Source organism: Labeo rohita, unplaced genomic scaffold (assembly GCF_022985175.1).
Source record: "Labeo rohita strain BAU-BD-2019 unplaced genomic scaffold, IGBB_LRoh.1.0 scaffold_101, whole genome shotgun sequence".
Classification (NCBI taxonomy): Eukaryota; Metazoa; Chordata; class Actinopteri; order Cypriniformes; family Cyprinidae; genus Labeo; species Labeo rohita.
This window is the reverse complement of record NW_026127131.1, coordinates 15,798-38,201: the sequence shown is the minus strand read 5'-3', so window position 1 is coordinate 38,201 and position 22,404 is coordinate 15,798. Positions and strand designations below refer to the sequence as shown.

The 22,404-nt window shown below is 34.1% G+C and overlaps 1 pseudogene; it reads right to left on the bottom strand.

Annotated features, from left to right (window-relative positions):
* Positions 1–10,581: 10,581 nt before the first annotated feature.
* On the bottom strand, positions 10,582–16,882 carry LOC127157198 (SLAM family member 5-like; annotated as a pseudogene).
* Positions 16,883–22,404: the final 5,522 nt, after the last annotated feature.

Below are 22,404 nucleotides of genomic sequence, written 5' to 3'. Positions count from 1 at the left end.
TTATTATTATTTTATTTTATTTATTATTATTATTATTCCGTTTCATCATCGAACAAAAAAACAAGGCAACATTTCAAATTGCAAATTCAACTGCAAAAAAATAAATAAATAAATAACAGCATGGAGAAAACACACAAAATGAACACAAACATACCAAAAGAAAGAAAGAAAGAAAGAAAGAAAGAAAGAAAGAAAGAAAAAGTAAATTCCAGGGCAGTTACATACATTTGAAAAGCTTTAAAATTTGTTTTGTTTTTATGAGCTTCTTATTTTGAGATCTCATAATTCAGAGGGTAATGAGATAATGGTTTCTTCTGACTTACTTTTAACTTGTGAATATAAAACTTTGCTAAGATAATTAAGAGATTTACAATATAAACCTGTTTATCAGAAAAAGAGGGGTTTTGAAAACAAAGTAAAATATCATGAAAATCTAAATTAAGGGGTTTGCTTAATTTCTTTATGTCTATTTTAAAGCCAGTCCAAAATGAAATAGCATAAGGGCAATAGAAAAATAAATGTTCAATATCTGGACCTGATTATTTTGTTTAACATCCTGATCATAGATTCATTGGTCTTTTGGATATTATTGGACTAATCTGACAAATTACACACTTGTGAAACGTTATTAACTTAATTGCAAATAAATAAATAAATAAATAAATAAATAAATACATACATGCAAATAAATATAACGTTCAAAGTTCACGAAAAAAATGCAAAATTCAGGTCCCAGCCGGGTCCGTCACTTTTTGAGATCCCCCTGAAACATTTCCGTTGTGGTCCGTGCTATTTGCAGCGCGTTTCTGTGTTTGGTTGTGTTGTGAGAATTTGCAGCGCGTTTCGGTATTTGTGTTTGCGTCGCGAGGATTTGCAGCGCCTGTGTTGTCAAACTGATGAAGATGTTTTCTTAATTTGTTGTTGCTTTTTTCTGTTTGCATGTGTTTTCTTAAGTTGCAGCGCGTTGAGCTCTCTCGGCCACCGTACGTGAGCCTATTTAACTTTCACTTTATGAAATAAAGTAAACATTTTACATGTCAAATGACAAGAACAATATATATATTTATTTTACAGTACTGGAAAAAATATACAAAATAAAAAAAACAAATTTAACAAATTGCTGACTTATTTATCTTATGAGCTTTTTCTTACTCATGCTTCTCTTAAGAGTCTATTTCCAACAAAAAAACAAAAACAAAACAAAAAAAAAACACGCAAAACTGTCAAAATGAGGTGTAAAAATATGGTCCATCAGTTTGTTTGCATCGAGTGTGAGAATGTCAATAAGTGTTTCCACCTGCTATCAATCTTATTGATCCGTGCTCCTTTATTAACTTTATTATGCGCCTGTGCATTTGAGTCACTTTTACCTATAGAGGGAGCAGACACAATCAACACGTGTGTGTGTTAAATAATGAATAAATTTAAATAAATAAATCCATTTAAAGAAAATGAAATACAGTACTTAAATTTGATTAATACCTTAAACAACTGAATATATGGCTGCTACGTGCCATAATCTAAATTAGCTAACTGTAAAACTAGATATTTCAGTGCCAGTAACAGTGTTTAATATGTTTAATCTCTGTCTGTGAATCTGTTCTTGTAGATTCTCCATCTGTTATTGGTGTTGATGAAGCTGAAATGAAGATTGTGTCAGTGATTGAGGGAGATCCTGTCACTCTTCATGTTCCTGAAATACATGGAGATGAGCTGATAGTGTGGAGGTCTGGCCATGAAGGAAAACTCATAGCTAAATATGACATAGAGGCCAAGAGCCCACCATTATATAACACTGATGAGAGATTCAGAGACAGACTGCAGCTGGATCAACAGACTGGATCTTTGATCATCACAAACAGCAGAACCACAGACTCTGGACCTTATACAGTGAAGATCAGCAGCAACAAACAGACTTTATACAAGAGATTCACTGTTACTGTCACTGGTGAGTAAATCAAGAGTTTTGAAGTTATGGTCTTTCAGCTTTTTCTGAGTAATTCAGATGATCTGACATTAATATTTTGAGGAATCAAACCTTCTTTTAAAACATGATCTGCTAGATTATATAGTGCAGATGTTTATAGTGTCTGTGGATCAGACACACATTTACACTAATGATGGTCTCTCTTTATCATTACTTTATCTTTAAGGCACAGTATATATACTTTTTTTTCCCACAATTTAAATTAAACATTTCTGGTCTTGCTCATGTCTTCTTTCACAAGACATACATGATACATGTTCTTGAATGACTGTTGTAAGTATAAAGTATCATCCTTATGTAGGCTGAATATCATTTATGATTAAATTATTTTCTGCAGAATAGAATTAGAATATGGAAAACAAAACCAAAATGCATGTTACTTGGATGCAACTGAAATGAACGACCATGACCATTTCTACATACGTTAGAAACATTAATCTTGTATGTTAATATGTGGGTGTTAATGTAAACACACAGTAGTCTTGCGATCACTAAAATATGTGAACTTCAGTCACGTCAGAGGAGAATTCCCAGTTTGCTGCTCATTTGATCTGATCATCCATCATCAGAAGCTCCTGTTCAAAACCTCTGTCCATATATTATTAAGTGATCTGTGTAGACAGACTTTATTTTGCTCAGTTTCCCCTTTAAGGATAAACAAAAAGGTTCTCAGAATGTCCAATATCTGCATTTAACTTATAAAACCTTTGTTTTCTTTAGGAGTCCTGCAAGCACTTTATTTTTTATTGATATTAGATGTAATTCTTAAGATCAGATCAAAATGATCTGACATGGTTACAATTATAAACTTACATTGTAAAGCAGGGTCTAAAAATATATATGGTCTGTTTATAAAAGCTTACATTTTATACATTTAATAACTAAAGAATCTTGCAAGCACTTTATTTCCCCCCTTTACTCGTACTGCACAAAAAGTGATTCAATAACATTGAAAGGTTTGCATATGGTTGTGTGTTCTTAATTACAGCTTTCCTAAAATTATGTCCTATTCATAAAATAAGAAATATCCCAATATATCGCCTTGTTTACAGTATCGCAATGTATCGCAACATGTCGTATCGCAACGCTTGTATCGTGATACATATCGTATCGTCCGATTCTTGGCAATACACAGCCCTAGTGATTCAGTGACTGACACAGTTTTTGTTGCTGGTTTAGTTGGTCTATGGAGTTTCATTGTGGTTTGTGGAGAGTGGAAAACCATTGAACCAAAGCCACACTAAACCAAACAACAGTTTTACAAACTGCAGGACAATGGACATACTGAAACAGGCCAAACATCTGTGCATCATGGGGTTAAACTGACATGAATGTGAAAACGTGTTAAAATAGTCGTGATGACAGATAAAGATCAAACTATAGCAGAGTGGACATAAACTGAAGGACTGACTGACGTTCACACATTTATTTTTGCAACCGAGCAACTGCGGTCAGCTGTATTTTTTTTTCAGTTTCTCATTTTTTTGCACTTTTTTGCACTTTTTGCACTTTTTGCACTCCAGCTGTCAACATCACAACTGATTAACAGTGTCTTTTCAGCAGAAACACCCACAGCCATGATGAGAACAATGATTGTCATCTTAAAAATATATATTAACTATATGGCAATTCATTATTTTTATATGTCCTGGTAGTATCTCTATTTTCTAGATAAAAGTGTTTACTTAATTAAAGGAGAAATCGACTTCCAGAACAACAATTCACAAATAATTTACTCACCCCTTGTCATCCAAGATGTTGATGTCTTTCTGTCTTCAGTCGTAAAGACATTTAAGTTTTTTGAGGAAAACATTTCAGGGTTTTTCTCCATATAATAGACTTCAATTGTGTCCCCGATTTTGAACTTCCAAAATGTAGTTTAAATGCAGCTTCAAAAGACTCTAAATGATCCCAACCAAGGAAGAAGGGTCTTATCTAGCGAAACAATCGGCCATTTTTTTCAGAAAAAAAATGTGTATAGTTTTTAAGCAGAAAAGCTAGTGTAGTACAGGTTCTGGTATGCGCGTACTGAATCATATCGAAAGGTCACGCCGAACGTAGGTGGAACTATAGACCCAGTGTTTACAAAGCAAGCGCGCAAAGAATAAGAAAGTGCAAGTAAGTCAAACGCTGTGTACAAACAAAAAGGTACAATGTGTCAGACGAGTTGTAGGAGATAATAAGATGGAGTTTTTCGCCATATCCTACCTTTTTTAGCCAGAGTACACAGACAATGAACTTGTACGTCATTCGGAGTAGTGATGGGAAGTTTGGGTCATTTTACTAACTCAGACCTTTGAATCTCGTTCAGCAAAATGAACAAATCTTTTTTCAAGTCATTTCGTTCATTTTATCAAAGTCAGCATCACGTGACAGCCCCATAAGATGAACGAACGACCCGAAGACTCTAAACAGGTGAACTAATTCCAGTACAGAACATAACAGGATGTTGCGCATGTGCGCCCGAACGAATCGCTCCCAGAGACGACTCGTTCTTTGCGAGTCACATTAAAATTCATTCAAAATGAACGAATCATTCAAGAACTACCCGTGGACGCACATCCGAGAGCCCGTGCTACGCGAGCTTTTGTTCTTAAAAAATTTTGGGCGAGTAAATTATTTGTGAATTGTTGTTCTGGAAGTGGACTTCTCCTTTAAAATATATAACTAAATGCATAATCCAGGATCTATATGAAGTGATTTTGTTTTATATCATAATAAAGCAGTGGATGTTATTGTCAGTGACACATCCTGTATAGATTTGCTATTCTCAATGGTTATATTAGTGTTTTTGGGTGTCATGTGAAAGCTACCCAAAGATATTATATTCTGAAACCATTTTAACACTTTTTATATATGAGATTAGACTAGTTTTTAAAAGATTTTGTATAAGATTTAAGTATTTATGAAGCAAGAGATGAATGATGGTGCAAATACAATGTTGTAATGTTTGCTACTTTTATTTCAGAGGTCAAGAAAAAAAGCTTGAAGAATATTTTATTATATAATATTATATAAAAATGTTTATTTAACATTGTACCGAAAGAGGTTAATATGAAATACAGCAGTAAAGTAGTTAATATGAATTACAGATGCATTTCCGCTTTTTAAGAACTTTTACATAATACAGTATAATATATGTTAAATAATAATTATAACGTGTTTATCCACTAGGAGCGCTGCAGCAGATTCATCTGTATTAGAGTGCGGATCGGGCCGCATTTTTCTGTCCGAGCCCGGCCCGCGTCCGACTGAGCAGTAACCGAACCCGACCCGAGCCCGACAGGCATTAAGATATTTATGTCCGAGCCCGATCCCAGCCCGACACAGTTAAAATCTAATTTTTTTCTCATACTAATGACACATGCACTTTTTTTGTGTGGAAAGCCAGCTTTTATTAAGCAACTGTAGGAGAGCATCAGCGCACACATGGGGCAAAAAGCGCCGTTATAACACAGGCGCACACACAAGAGGCTTTATCATATAGCCAATTGAAATTAAATAAACATAGCCCAACAAAAAATGGCCCAAGCTAACAGAACAAAATCAAACAATACAAAAATAACAAAACAAAAATAAAAATTAAATAATAACACAACAGGTTTTGTGGGCCTATCGATAACATTAACAGTGTCCCCAGCGATAACATTAACGTAACACAAATGCAGCCTATTGAAATGAAAATCACTCTTACCATTTTCCTCGAAAACTGTATAGGCTACTAAAGTGCAACATGGGATCTATTTACATAATCTATCCATCAAAGTTTAGGCTAATCCAGAAAAAGGATTGCATCAACGGTGGATGGCTTTAAGGCTGTCCTCTTCTGCTCGATGGTCCTGCCAGCAGCGCTGAAGTTGCGCTCACTGCTTCTTTTTAACGTCTTCCATCGTTGCTGAGTGCTGACACATGTAGCTTAATACGCAGTTACGCACGTCGTTCGTTGTCCTGGCTAGTTTGACATATTTCCGCATACAGGAAGACGGATTTGGGGTAATATTTTACATTTATTTTAATCACAAAAACGAACCTTTGCATCAAGTGAAACAGCCCCATTGGCTACCTACTAAGCAGTTTTAAATTTTAAATGGTCAATGCCTTATCGCGCTGATGTGACCGAGCCCGACCCGAACCCGAGCATCCTTTCTAAATATCTATCCGAACCCGGCCCGGCCCGTCGGGTACCGGCGGGTACCGTCAGGCTCAGGTCGGGTATCCATCCTCTAATCTGTATCAGCAGAGACACACAAGGCTGACAAACATATTGAAAATAACAAAAACATAAATAAGAAAGAAACACTGCTCAAAAGCCATGAATTAAAATCCATCAATAACACATTGTTTTCTGGGCTATTGTTATAATGTTTGACCTTTTGGCTTTGTTTTATTACCATATTATTATACATGAAATACAACTCACAGAAACTTTAAATGTGACAAAACACAAATAAAAGTACATTTGAAACAACAGTTATTCCTAAATAGTCACAGGGGTAGATCAATATTAATTCAGGGGTTTTTTGAGCCAGATGAATTTATTATTATTATTATTATTATTATTATTTTGTATATGCAGAAATATAGGCCTATTATCATCATGAGGACTGGCACATTCCCGGTGGGCCAGTTAGTGGGCTGATTGGTGATACAAGAAAGATTTTTTTATCTACCTTATTTTTAACGTAAGAGCAGTGCGGTGATTGTTGCTTGAATGTGTGAGGCTTCTGAACCTTATCCGCTTCATCTTCTTTTTTTTTTACAGATTTCATAGTTGGTTATTAGTTTCATAGTTGGTTATTACTATTATTATTATTATTATTATTATTATTATTATTATTATTATTATTATTATTATTATTATTGTTGTTATATTTTTTAGATATTATTAATATTATTTAGAAACCACATAGTACCGGTAAGCATGATTTTACCTATGACTACCATTATCTTACACTATCTTACATTATCAACTGAACAGTTGAATTCAGGATTCTAGGCAAGAATGCCTACTTTTCACTAAAGCAATTACATTTTAAAATTATAATTATTTTTAAAATTTATATATTATTATTATTTATTATTAAATTTAAAATGATAACTTGACAAAAGTGCCTTTTCTTTTAATTAAATGATGAAAGATCAGCACCAGTGTCTTACATAAACTAGAAGTTAATTTACTTTACTGCATCCTATGGTTCAAAATCTGTTTTACTGTCAAATGTGCTTTTCTATGGGGGAAAAATTGCAGTATATTCAATAATATATATTACGTTTAATTAGCATATATTTGTATTCACAAAGAACATGCGATTCTGTTTTCTGCCTCTGTATTTGTAATGTAGAAATTTAGTAATCCAAAACAGTTCAGTATCTTGAGTCTCCTCTGTAAACCACAACAACCAGCTCTGTAACACTCTGAAAGAAAACGCAAATGCACATGCACTGACTTATTTATCAAGAACTTATTTACGTCCTCATCCACTCTAAAATGTATTTATATGTTTCCTCTTGTTAAAAAGTTATTAAGTCATTAAATGGCCTATAATATAGTATTTTCATTTTGGGGGAGTTTGTGACAATATTGCAATGTGTCTAAATGATGGTTTTGTGTAACCCTACAATATAAACTAATTCGGGTAGAAGACAAAAAGACACTAAATTGGATCTGCTGCTTTTATAAATGTCTGTTGAGGGATGCACCGATACCACTTTTTTCAGTACTCGCCCGATACCGATACTTTTATTTTTGGTACTTGCCGATTCCGAGTACCGATACCGATATTTTAAAATTTACAGGTAGATTTTTAAAATATAGGGTACAGAAACTAAAAGAATGTGTATAATGTTAGTTGGTCAACTTTATTTATCAAATATGTATCAAAAATGTATTTAGACCCCATTATCATAAACTGTGTCCTGCACCCACTAGTAAAAAAAAAAAATATATATATATATATATATATATATATATCAAAAATTGTCAAAACATGATATATATCTGCTGTCTGAATAATTTTTGGGTTGACTATATATCCCTTAATTATTTTTATTTTTACACTTAATTATGCCCATTAAAATGTGTTTTGTTACTTTTTTTCTTGCTCTATGGTACATCATCTTCAATATAATAGCATTAAACTGCTCCACTGCAGCGGCTCAGTACTGTAATCGAGAACCACTCATTATGAATCTCCTAACTGATATTTTCATAATTATAAGTCACGTTTTTTTTTTTTTTTTTTTTTTTTATCTGAAATATGCTTCTATTTGGGCTACAATCCAAAGCGACTCAAATAATGGAGAATCACTGGTGAAGCAAAACATCGCATCGCATTTCACACAGGCTGCTATAGTTTCACTTTCGCCGGACATTCGTGTATGCTTAAGGTTGAAAAAAAAAAACGATGTTTATAGCGAATGCCCCTATATACCTATTTTTTATATCTACGAATTTGTTTTAATGCAAAAGATGCGTGTGCTAAATATGCGAACATCAATGAAGATCACACAACAGCGCGCGCTCTCTCTCTTTCTCTGTCTCGCGCTTTCTCTCTCGCTCCCTCTCTCTCTATGCCGTTAAATAACTTGTGCATTGATTTACTTCAATTGTTTTTCTCACCGAACTACAAACTTTCCAGTGATGTCAAGGCGGGATATTAACTCGACAAGCCCGCACATCTTGGCCGCCGCGCGCTCAATCCAATCTGCGTGCTTTGCCTATCAGCTGACGCGCACCAGTTATACAAGCTTAATACTGAATGTTTAACATTATATTACTTACATACACATACTTCGTAGACATCCTTATACTCTAATGACTCCATTCTGCTGTCTGTTGTTTTGTTGTCGTGTTTCTTTGCCTACATAGGCACTTGTCGCATGATGTGGTATCGGCGTTTGGTATCGGGGCATTTTAACGAGTACGAGTACGAGTACAGGAGCTCGGTATCGGGCCCGATACCAGATACCAGTATCGGTATCGGTGCATCCCTATCTGTTGTGGTGCTCATGTTTGTATGATACAGAAACACCATAGACAGAAATATATTCTCTTACCGATTTATGTCTTTTATAAAATGTTGAATCAGCAGAAGCGATCTGTCTTTCATGGGTCTGAACTGTAACAACAGAAACAAAATACAGAATGAACTGATGTTTGAGTATTGTTTTACATAATACACACAGTTGGTAAAATTATGCAATGCTTGCCTTCTTGGTCTGTTTTTCTGTGTTTCCTGCAAAATTTAGAAGATCCCGACAGCAACTAAAATCAACAGAGATCCTCCAGCAGCAGCAGAGATCAACACTATCAGAGATACAGAGTCATCTGGAAGATGTGAAGAAGACATTAGTCATTAGTGTAAGGATCCATCCACTGGCCCAAACGCGGAGTCCAGTGGCCTGGTTGAAGGTTTAATGCATGTTCGGTCTTTTCACAGCGCTTCTGCAAAGTTCACTTAATTCATGAGGATTTAGGTTCAATTTTAATCTAGCTCCATGTTTAAACTGACTCCAAATCCATGTGATCGTTAAATGTAGGTGGTTTCTCTAATTTACACCGATCGTAAATATAGGTTATGTATTAATTTAGTTGATTATTCTGGAAATTCCATACTTTCAATTATTTGTTTATTGGGGACCTAATGCCTTTTTTGAGTCTGGCGTGGCCAGCGCCGATCTCACACTCACAAAAACTCCAGTCTGATGTTTAGTCAGAGGTTTGTAGGTGACTAATACCTTTTTGACAGCCGCCTACTGCTTGCCTTCACAAAAAGTGTAGTTTGCTTTAGTCTTCTCCCGTACAACTTGCTAACATCAGTGATAGACAGAAATCAGGAGGTCTCAGATGATGTATCTACTGCTCCATTCAATCCTGAGCCTGCAGTTTGCTCTAGCCTGGTCGTAATTTGTGGTAACAAAAGCCTCCTCACAATTTACTAGTAATAATGATTTCAGAAGAGATCAGAATAAATCAAATATAATGTTTTATTTGTCAGGTAAAAATGTATCATGCCAATTACATAACTAAGCAATGAGAATCAATTTCAGAATTAAATTCAGTTCCAATTCAAATAAATACATAACATCAATTACTCAAAGATAAATCTAAGAGTGGGAGATGCATACCTGACCGCAGAGAGACACACAGCAGCATGTGAGAGACTGTCACACACAGTGTGGGGTTCTTCTGAATACAGAAACCCAAAGTAGTGTTTTGTCACTTCGCTTATATACCCAGACCAGAACAAACAAATCTTCCAATCAGTTGTAAAAACATAAAGACTTTTGGTTTGTCAGGAGATTCAGGGTCAAACCTGGCTGGAGATTCTCACCCAACCCTAAGGGGAAAACACACCCTCAGCAGCAGCAAAACACAATTCTACAAAAGTGTTCAATCTTCCTTATCATATAAGTGACTGCTGTGAAATTGAAACCATTTTACCAATCGCACTGAGACCTTTAGAATGATACCAAACATAAAAGTGAAAAATCAACATATTCACAAGATATAACACATGGTATATTGGGCATTCTTGTTTTAGTGGAAGAAGATTGAAATGCAGGGAGGGAAGAAGAGAGGAAGGAAGGGGGTCATAAATGAGCAAGGGGGTGGTGTTATTTGCCCCCTTTGAAGATCTCTTCTCCAGATTTTTTATTGTTTTGTTCTTGTTCATCTGTTTTTGTCAGAGTTTCTGGACTTTAAATTCATGAGGAAATAATTTCACTCCTATTAGTGTGAGTGAATGTGTGCATAAACACAAAATATTATCACAGACGTACCTGGACATGGCTGACAGAGTTGAGTGTTGTTGAGATGTTGAGTCTGGTTGCTGATGGGATTGTTCACCACACAGCTGTAGGAATCATCCAGACACTCCAGATGTAAAGAAACACTTCTGCTGAGATCAGACACACTGATGCTGGACAATAAACTGTTTCCTTTGAACCAGGAGAGAGTCACATGATTCACATTCACATTCACAGAAACACACATTTGGATGCTGATGATGATGAATTTTGTGATGAGTAACTGCTGATAACAGGAACAGGCAGATGAGCTGGAAAAAGAATAAATCTAAATAACAACATTTATAAAGGATTAATGTTTAAAATGGAATTTATGTATCAGTATGTTTTATTATTTATAAAAAAAATGGAATCAAAGTTACAGGATGAAACAATATATTCCCATTAGAAGTGGTGGAAATTGTCATGACTTTAAGAATTAAGAGAAAAATGAAAGAAAGACAGATTTCTCTTGAAGTGGTGGAAATTAGCAGTATATTATAAAATGACAAAATTCTAGAACAAAGACAATGTCAACTATGTTTTTGTTGGATGTTGTTAGTAGAGAAATTGAACTATTTTAACTCACCATACACAGTGAGATTGAATGTGTTGAGCGGCGTCTCAGTTCTGCTGCTGGTGACTTCATAAAGTCCAGAGTCTGTGGTTCTGGTGTTTGTGATGGTCAGAGAACCAGTCTGATCCAGCTCCAGCCTGTCTCTGAATCTCTCATCACTAACCTCTCTCTTATTGTTTTGTCCATTGATTTTAGCTATGAGACTGATGTTGTGTCCAAATCTCCACATTATAATTTCATCTCCCTGCATTTCATTAACATTTGATCTTAGAGAGACAGAATGTCCCTCCATCACTGCCACTGACTTCACTTCATCAACACCAAACACACCTGATGAACAAACAGAAATATTTACTCAGTGAAAGACTTTCTGATATTATTGGTCATTTTTAAACTATTTAAACTGTCATGGCAAAACAATTATTCAATCTGCACTAATTTGTATATGTATATTATGATGTATATGTATATTAATTGAAAGGGACAGCAGCATGGAAACAAGAAGTATTTGAGTATATTAGTCTGATGCAATATTAGAAATTTCTGAAAAATAGAGGCAAAATGAATGATGGAAATAAGAATTTAGTTTGAGGACAAATGATAATATAAAGAGAACTGAAGGCATAAAAAATACTCACCAGTCAGGCTCCATGAGCACAAACAGATGAAAATAAACATTTTCTTCAGCAGTTTGCAAAGTTTCACAACAGAACTGTGATAATAATTGGGTCCTGACACTTAAATGTGCTGTCAGTCTGTAGTGAAGTGGTTTAGTGAAACTCTGCAATGAGGGTGTAATGCCAAGCCAGCAGAGGGAGTCCTCACCCAAGTACTGACTGTGTTTTACTCCCTCTGCTTCCTCTACATTCACTTCCTGTTTGCATACTATTTAACCAGTGACCATGCTAGTGCTCCTTGGATTGTTGACCGATCTGCCTTACTGTTTAACTGGTTTTATTCTGTCTCTGTGTATGATTCTGCTTTGTTTTTCTGTTTCACGAGTTCCTGGATAACCCCTTTTGTATTGTTTGCCTGATTGGACTGATGTTGCGGTTTGGACCCAAAGCCTGCCTTCTCACTGTTGTCTTTTGGACCCCTTAGATTGTTTAACTGGTTTCGACCCACTGCTTGTTTTTACGTACTTGTCTGCTGCTACAGTCCTTAATAAACGAATAAATTCTGCCTCAGCTCCTGTTAGCAGTAGCACCTCCCTTCACAGACTGTATATGATTTCTCAGAATAACAATGTTTTATCTACAGAAAGAACAATGTGAACCTAAAATAAAAATATATTTAATAATAATAATAATAATAATTGTATTTTATGTAATAACAGTAAAATTACAATACTAATATGTGTTTGTTGTTGTTTTGCTTTCAGAACTTATACCATAGAGCTTTTATTTTTGCAGAAAAATGCAGGGAGACCTTAAATCTTTTAATTTGAGTATGTGTTTGAGTTTAGCATTTACTGGGGTTCTGCTGTGACTTTGTTGGGAGCTATTTTCCTTAAAGCAGCACAAACAGACATCATGTGTCTAAAATATTAGTTATGCTACAATTTTCTTGTGTATGGAATTGATATAAAATCAATATCACATTTACAATCCTGATGATAATCAGAGAAAAAATAGCACTCTAGCACTTCAGACCCTGTGCATCAATCCAGATCCAAAAGGAATGAAATAATAGGCTAATTCAATTTCAAGAGAGAGAGAGAAATAAAATGTACAATTGTAAAATGAACGTAACTTGTCAGTTGAACATAAGTCCTAATTAGGTTTATCTGTGAAGGGTGGAGCTACTGGAGGAGTTTGTTCACACTCAGTGCAGTTTTTCATTAAACCACTTTTCATTAAACCAACCAGAAAAAATTCCTGTTAAAGAAAATATTTTCACTTGTTTGTGCAAAGAGTTCTTCAAATCTGGTAATGATTCTCCATCAATTCTGAGTAATTATTTATGTATGTTCTTCAGGTGTGTTTAGTGTTGATGAAGTGAAGCCAGTGTCAGTGCTAGAGGGAGATTCTGTCACTCTGAACCTTAATGATGCTGATATACTGGGAGAGAAACTGATAATGTGGAAATTTGGATCATTTGATCATTGATCATTTTTGATTTTCGGACTGGATGTTCTAACATAAGCAGAAGTAAAATTTCTTTATAACTTTTTAGCCAACTTTTTGAGTACTGTCAGGGCGTGGTGCCAAAGACATATACTAAGTTTAGTAACAATACGTCAATGGGTTCACAAAATATAGCATTTTTGGACAAAATTCAATATGGCCGACACCCAAAATGGCTGACATGGGTATGGTTGGACTCAGCATGATGCACCGAATCCGAAGAGATCAGTTTTGATTTTTGGCCAAACCATTCAGAAGTTAAAAGCAAAAATAGCCATTTTTCATATCTCCTGACCACTAGGTGGCACTGTGCCGAAACACTGCAGGTTGCCTCAGGTCATGCTTGTTATGACATACACCAAGTTTGGTCTGAATACGCCAAACCATTTTTTTTTTTGCGTGCTTTTCCTAGAATTCATTTGCGCATTATTCTAGAATGGTTTGTCTAATAAACTTCAGTTACATAACTTTTTTGCCACCATGGTCTGAAGATGATCTGAGCCAATTTTGGTGAAAATCAGTCTAGGACAAGTTTGAAAAAATACATTTTATGAACAAAAATGTATAGAAAAAAAAAAAAAAACATACAATTTTTGTATTTTGGAATTCATTCAACTCGGCACAAGCCAAGGATTTAGAGGAAAAAAGGATTTTCCTTCTGTGCCTTACGGTTCAAAAGTTATTGTCATAAAATGATTGAAATGTTGGACAAGTGGTGGCGCTAGAGAGTTTGAATTAGAGAGTCCAAACTTGCTGTGGTTAATGTTGGGACTGTCCTCTATCATTGTGCCAAATTTCACAACTTTCCCACAAATGGTTCTATGGGCTGCCATAGACTCAAGAGTGGAAGAAGAAGAAGAAGAAGAACGCCAACGAATACAATAGGTGCCTTCGGTGCTTGGCCCCTAATAATGTTTTGTGTTTGTTGATATGCATTTTTTTTATTATTATTATTTTACAATTTACATTTTTATTTTGGTTAATTTTACAGTTTAAAAGTAGCATCTAGACAGGTTTTCATGATTCTCAAGTCCTGCCAAGAAATGTTTTTATGCACTTCATCTTTTTCAGCACATGATGGCAGTAGAAGAAAAAAAAAAAAAAGTGTAATGTTAGTAAATTGGATATAATCCCTGTCTTACATTGTAAATGAGCAAAATGACCAATAAAAATATAAAAGAATAACAGTTAATTCACTTTTTTTAAGTAATTGCAAATAATTCACATTTCCATTTTCCAATTCACATTTCTATTTCAATGTTTCATCAAAAAGTAAATACATGTATAACATTAATAAGCATTACTATTTAAAATGATTTTAAATAATTCAAGTTTCCATTTTATATTTCTATTCTGTTCTAAATCACTGTTCCTCATCCAAAAAAAAAAAAAAAAAAAAAACACACACATTCCACATTTCAATAAGTAGCCGTTTTCTGTGAAGAAGAAGAAGAAGAAGAAAAAGAAGAAGACGGGCATGTTTGGGTAATATTGTGTAAAACACAAACAACACATGAGAAACATCAACATAATTGTTAATTAATGTACAAACGATCACAGAAACAAAGTGATAATTAATTTGTCCACACATTAGCTCCTAAATGACTAAAGCATCCAAGTGAGGAGCGATTTTCATAATCAGCTTCAGCAGCATCATCTGAATTAAGTCACATGTTGCTGTACAACATCATCATGAAAGCATCCAAAAAATAATTAGTAGCAAGTAAAATATAATTAAATATTTGGAATATCATAAGTTGTTTACAAATATATTTCTGACAACAAACTACACATATTTGTTTGAATGGCCTTCAGAGAAGGAAGTTGCCTTGCGTCCCCAAATAGTTACAACATCTACCAGCAGAGGTGATCATGGACCGGAAGAGAAGAGAGAAAACAAAGCACGCCACAAACCATGAAAATACATGTACTGTACAAATTACATTATATATTTTATTGACTTTTACTATAATAGACATTTAATTAGAGTTCAGTGAGGAAATTTAATATCTGATGATATTTTCTGATCAAACACACAGATACTGAGGTTTTCACAGCAGCTTCTATTGATTGTGATCTGGATCAGTGATAAAATAAATAAATAAATAAATAAATAAAATAAAGATATTTTTGACATTATGGAAATACTAAATAGTTAGGAGTGCTGTTAAAAAAGAGTTTATGTGAAAGTGTTTTGACATGTCAGTTTTTAAGGCCTATGACTATAAAATAAATGTTTTTTTCCATATTCCGCCACAAGTTGGTGCTCCAGCAGGGTATTTAGGAGAGATGTACCATCTGTACACCATTAAACTGAGTTAAAATGACTGAATCTGAAGGTTATAAAGGATTCTGACATGTAGATTGGTCAAAAAAACCTCTGATAATAATTTATTTCATATCCCATAATAATCAGCTCTCTGTGTGATGTCTGACCTTTGACCTTTGGTCTAAATTATTCACACAGTGACATTCAGAATTACAATAAACTGTCAAAAATCAGTCATAAATGGTTCAAAATTGTTCAAAACAATAATCCTGCAGAAGTGAGTCATACTGAGTCATTAGAATTCATTTTATTTGTAGATCCTGTCCAAGGCCTCATTATCTGTGTGCTCTACTGCTCTGTCATTTTTAAACGTGTGATATATGACCTGATTTGATTATGTTATATAAAGCAGATCTGAATGCTATTGTTTAGTATTAAAAACAACATTTCCAAAGCACTGGTCAGTTTCTTCACTGATTTTCACACTCCATCTCTCACACACGTTCACATGTATAAAAGTAGAAGTATCAGGATCTTTTTGGCTCTTGAGAGCTTCAGTTTCTTAAAGCATTGTTTATCAGCATTTATATCAGCAGAAGTTCATTAAACCACTTTGTGTTTAAAGGTTAAAGTGTCTCTTGCAGTTCTTCTCTCTCATCTGCTCTCAACTGCTACTATATTCACACAAAATACATGTTTTGTTGATGTGAATCATTCAGATTGTTGTATTGAACTCATCTCTTGCTGAAGGAGCAAGACTCTTTCATGTGGTGATTCAGTGTCTGATGCAGCTGATGTCGGGGTTTAGTTGGTCTGTGGAGTTTGATTATGTTTTGTGGGAAGTGGAAAACCACTGGACCAAACAATGATTTTAATAACTGAACTTGAACAAAGAGATACTTGATCAGGTCAAACATCTGTGCATTGAGAGGTTCAACAGACATGTATGTAAAAATGTGCTAAAATAGTCGTGATGAGAAATAAAGATCAACCCAGAGCAGAGTGAAATATAAACTGAAGAAAAATGACTAATGTTCACACATTTATTTTTGTGATCATGTGACTGTGTTCAGTTTTGTCTTCTCCGCTTCTCATTACACACTTATGTCTTTTTTCTTCACTCCAGTGGTCAACATCTTCCATCTTTGTTTTCAGCAGAAAGACTTGCAGACATGATGAGGTTAATGTTTGACACCTTTTAAAATACATTTTTAAGGTTTAAATGTTTATTCACTAAAAGTTTTCTCTCTTTTGGTTGTTCATTTCATGTAGTTGTTGTATTTAAGTAATTGTTTATTTATTTCAATTTAATTTTACTTTTTGCAATAAAAGGCCTATAGTGTCTGTTGTATTTTCTTGTTAAAAGTGTGTGTTAAATGAACAATTGTAAGTATAGTAAGTAATTGTAACAAAATGATGGCCTCATGATATTGTAATTTTGGGACGCAATCAATCATGAGGCGAATGCAAGACCATGCAAGTAAGATTTAGGCCCAATCCCAGTTCTACCCTTTACCCCTACCCCTCCGTTTGGCACGTTCATGTGTAGGGGTAGGGGTGTCTCAATTCTCTTTTGGTTGGAGGGGTAGGGGAAAGGGGAAGGGCTAGATAGCCCTTCAAACAAAGATTTTTCAGGACCTTACTTCAAACAAAGGGCTAAGAGAAATTTCCAACATGGCTGCTCACTCGAGCAAGCAGACCCATAAATGTAAGTAATTTTTGCCATTAATAAGGATTTTTATTATATTATGAATTTTTCATTATATGTATATTACCTTCAATCTTGTGTTTGTGTTTACGGTGATGTTCTGTAAAGAAACGTTTGCAAAAAAATCGCTAAAGTTTGCTAGCAGATAGCACTGATTGCACGATATTAGAAAATATATTTCTATGTCATATACCCAGTGGCTTGACTGCAAGTTAGAAACAAATATGTAAGTCCTGTGGCAAAGCAATTTAATTTAACCACGCATGTGGTAACGCATTTTGTTTTGCTTACAGCCATATGTGTACATGTAAATGAAGAGTGCTTACAGTATTCGTACTTATTGCAACATTTTTATAACTTATATTCTGCATAGGGACGGCGCATGTCCTCTGACGCAACGTTAGGAGCTAGCGACAACGTATGATGACATATGACATGTAGTGGTGGTGTCCCAATTAACCCTTCCGCTGTCCACTTCATTTCAAGGGGCAAGGGGAAGGGGCGAGGGGTAGGCAAAGGGGTAGAAAATAGAATTGGGATTGGGCCTTAGTCTTCAAGAATACAGTTGATGTAAGATATAAGCCACTTTGAAAGACAAAAAAATGTCAGCTAAATGCATCAATTTAAATGTAAAACCAAATCAATGAGAAATAGAAGGTCAGAGTTGAATGACAGCAGATCAAAAGCATGTTATGTTGGAGTTTGCAAACCTAATGTTCTTTTGTATCAGATCACAATAATGAGGCTGAAGAATAAATATCTTGCTTCTGTATTTGCACAAAATGCATGTTTTGTTTTGTGAAACATTTGGATTCAGATCTCTTGCTGAAAATTGTTTCATGTGGTGATTCAGTGACTGATGTGGCTGGTGTTGTTGGTTTAGTTGGTCTTTGAAGTTTCATTGTGGTTTGTGGAGAGTGGAAAACTATTATACCAAAGCCAAACTATACCGAACAACAGTTTTACAAACTGCAGGACAATGGACATACTGAAACAGGCCAAACATGTGTGACATGCACATGAAAATGTGTTAAAATAGTTGTGAAGACAGATAAATATCAAACTAGAGCAGAGTGCAATATAAACTGAAGAACTGACTCATGTTCACACATATGTTTTTGCAACCGAGCAACTGTGGTCAGTTGTATTTTTTCTCAGATTCTGTTTTTTTTTTGCACTTTTTGCACTTTTTGCACTCCAGTGGTCAACATCTTCCTAGAACTGATTAACAGTGTGTTTTCAGCTAAAACACATCCGCAGCCATGCTAGGATTAATATTTGTTACCTTTTAAAAGATATATATATGAAGAGTTCAGATGCAAAAGCCTTTAAATCCATCTGACGTCTTTCTTTAAAAAATGCATTTTTATCAGGCTCAGATGTATAGGTTTCTATGTAAGTACTGGTACTTCTGATTGAGCCGAGGCTGAAATTTTTGCGGGTTTGAAGTATTTGATGGATGTATTGAGAGCATTCACTCAGTATCATCATCTCATTTTTGACCAAGATGGCTTTTAGCTGGTTTTGCATCTGAACTTTTCATATGCAAATTTACTAAATACACTAATTTATTATTTCCATCTAACATTAAATATATACCGTACTGTGCTATAATGTACTTTTATTTGTATTTTGTTTTATTTTTCACAAGTTTCTGTGAGCTTACAAAGTTTAATGTGGTAATAAAACAAGGTCAGAAGGTCAAACATTATAACATTATCACAGTTTAAAATGTAATATTAATATAATTAATGGCTTTTGAGCAGTGTTTTTGTCTCATTTATGTTTGTATTTATTTCAATATTTGTGTCAGTCCAATGTGTCTCTGCTATTACAGATGAATCTGCTGAAGATCCACCTAGTGGATAAACATGTTATTTCACTAACAGCTCCTCTGTCACATAGTAACTTCTACAACATAAAAGTTTTTAAAAAGCTGATATGCTTCTGTATTTCATGCATATTTTTCATTTCTTTAAACTGTTTCTGTACAATGTTAAATAAACATTTGTATATATTCTTTAAATATATTATTTAGGCCTATATATATATATATATATATATATATACACTACCGTTCAAAAGTTTGGGGTCAGTAAGACTTGTAATAGTCTTTAAAGAAGTCTCTTATGCTCATCAAGGCTGCATTTATTTGATTAAAAATATTGAAAAAAAAAAAAAAAAAAAAACAGTAATTCAAAATGTTTTTACAATATAAAATAATGTTTTTTATTTTAACATACTTTAAAATAGAATTTATTCCTGTGATGAAAACTTAATTTTTATCAGCTGTTACTCCAGTCTTAAGTGTTTATTATTAGAATGATCAATGTTGGATAATATCAACAGTTGCTGCCAAATATTTTTTGGAACCTGTGATTTTTTTTTTTTTTCAGGATTCTTTCATGAATAACAAGTTTAAAAAGTACAGTGTTTATTCAAAATATAAAGATTTTATAACAATGTAAATTATTTATTATTTACTTTAATAAACTTTTAATTATTAACTTAATACATCCTTGGTGAATAAAAGTATTAATTTCTTAAAAAAAAAAAAAAAAAAAAAAAAAAAAAAAAAAGAAACAATAAAAATCTACTGACCCCAAATTTTTGAACGGTAGTGTATATATATATATATATATATATATATATATATATATATATATATAATATATATATATTAAATGTGAGTATGTCAGATTCAGAAACATACAAAATGTGCAGAGTGGTGGGCCACAAAGCCTAGAGTTCAGAACCATTGTCTTACAAAACTACAACTTAACTTACAAAAATTCTATTGTTATTATGAGTTAATTTACTTTACTGCATCCTACAGCTCAAAATCTGTTTTACTGTCAAATGTGCAAAAAATTCATAGGAAAATTGCAGGCCAAATGGGCTGGATTTTTCCAGGACTAAATTTTAAGTTCAGTTCAGCCTTGTCTGACACTCACAAAAATAAATGTTCTATAGCATCACTGTGAAAACTCATCTTTAATCTTGCATGTTTAACTATGACATAATGACATTTAATGAGCATATATTTGTATTCACAAATAACATGTAATTCTGTTTCATGCCACTGTATTTGGGATGTAGAATGTTAATAATCCAAAACAGAATCAAACTTTGATCAGAAGTTGATCAACATCTTTAGAATCCTGTGTACACCACGGCAACCAGCTCTGTAGCACTCTGAAAGAAAACACAGATTACATTCACTGACTTGTTTATCAAGAACTTGTATCATCTTCTTCTCAAGAACACTCTAAAATGTATATCTATATTTCTTCTTGTTAATAAGTTTTTTTTTTCTTTTTTTGTACTTTTTCTTAAATATAGGCTAAAAGAAGCATTTTTAAATAAAAACATTTTGCTTTTTATTTGTTGATCTGCAAATGGACCAGTCTTAAGGAATTTTTTTCTCATACACTCATATCAGCAGAAATCTGCAATTTTCTTCAAACCAGGTTCCAAGTACTTTGGAGAACAGACTGACATAGACCCAACGTTGGGTTAAAACAACCCAGCATTCTTCAGAGTGTAATGTCTCTAAAACTTGTTCAGGGCTGCATTTCCCTTCTTAATGCTACGTCATTCTTCAGTTATACTTTAAAGGGGTCATCGGATGCACATTTTCCACAAGTTGATATGATTCTTTAGGGTCTTAATGAAAAGTCTATAATTTACTTCGGTTAAAAAATTCTCAATGGTTGTGTAAAACAACACCCTTATTACCTTGCCAAAATGAGCTCTGCAAAAATCATCTAATTCTGATGGATTGTTCCTTTAAATGCAAATGAGCTCTGCTCGCCTCACCCCTCTCTTCTGGCTGCTGCTCTGAGAGATTGTTTACTTTAGCAGCATTTAGCGCGATTAGCCGTGAAACTTGCTAACTAGCACGTTATTAGGAAAGGTGATTGCAGAGATTCATAATAAAACCCTTTATACTAATTTCCGCTGTAAGTGAAGCTGAATCATGAATGATTTGGGCGAACATAGATGCATTTATGTAGATCGGGAGGCACATTCCCTTCACAAACAAATGTAATCTACTGCATCTTCAGTGGCTCAGATGTCGGGAGTAAACGATGACCACTATGTTCATTATTACATCCATCAACACAACACCTCAATCACTCAATCACTCAAAATAATTTTTAAGGTGGCAAAGGGGTGGCATGGGGTTTACGAGGGGTGGCAACACCAAAGGAAGCTCCCATGCATAGTTTTTGGGGATTTATAGTCTGACATACACAGTTGTGTTCACAAATATTGCATTACCATTAAGTAATCATCTATACCGTTTAAAATGAAATAAATAATATTTCAATATCCATCATGGCACCAAGTCAGTAAACAATATAAGAAAACTTTATATACTAAAACAGGTTAAAAATGTTTCTGAGCTTGTATCATTAAAGAAGACTTGCGATTCTATGAAATTACTATTATTAGATGGTATAAATCATGTTTTAGTGCAAGTTTAAGATGTTAATGTCAGTGATTTAATGTTAATTTCCTAACATTTAGAAAAATATATAATAATATCAAAGCACTGAAACTGGATCAGTTTTGGAAACAATGTTTGATTTTCTGTTATTAACAGAGGTGGGAATGTCTTTAATCACTCAGAACACACTATCAACCATATAATCTAGCAACACCCCAGCTACTGCATAGCAAGAGCCTAACAACCACCCAGAATATCCTAACAACTAACTAGCAACACTTTAGCAAACATCTAGAACTTGTAACTGACCAAACTATTTATGTTTATAAACAAGACTTTAAGAAAAGCCAGCATACATTTGTCTTTCAAACATTTTAATCTAGTTATTACAGGTATTCTTTAATGATTACATACAATTCAAATACAAAGATGACTCTCCTGCCCAGTGAACACTCATGAGATCAATAACACAACAAAAAAACTTTTATTAGGAATTA